We start from the raw sequence: 488 nt of genomic DNA on the forward strand, positions 1-488 counted from the left end.
AGGCTGGAAGGGAAATACAGGTGATTTTGTTGTGGTGCCTGGCTCTCATCAGCGCTGGGACGCTGCCGGGTGCCGGGCAGCGTGTCTTGGCTGGCTGATCTTCCTGTGGCTCCCGTGCCCATCTGGGGAGAGTCGGCTTCGTAGGAAACTTGAGAGCGAGCAGCACCGTGTGCGTGTGTGTGGCTAACAGGTGAATTCATTGTCAGGTTTGTTTATCCCCTCTTTCTTGGCCACCTGTAGTTACCAAAATGAGTATTTGTAGCAGAGCAGCGATAAATCCCTCGCCGCCGACGCACGGTTGGAGCAGTAGTGTCCGAGCGAGCCAAGATTGGTATCGGCTTTGGTGAAGCGCAAGTGCTGTCAGAGGGGCTGGTGGGCTGGTGCCCAACCAAACCAGCCCCTAAAAACAGCTCTGCGGAAACGCTCCTGACAGAAAATCCCTGGACAGGCAGCTCTGCAGCCTGGAGCCAGGGCTGGCCCCGCCGGTT

Source organism: Buceros rhinoceros, unplaced genomic scaffold (genome assembly GCF_000710305.1).
Source record: "Buceros rhinoceros silvestris isolate BGI_N320 unplaced genomic scaffold, ASM71030v1 scaffold26898, whole genome shotgun sequence".
Taxonomy (NCBI): Eukaryota; Metazoa; Chordata; class Aves; order Bucerotiformes; family Bucerotidae; genus Buceros; species Buceros rhinoceros.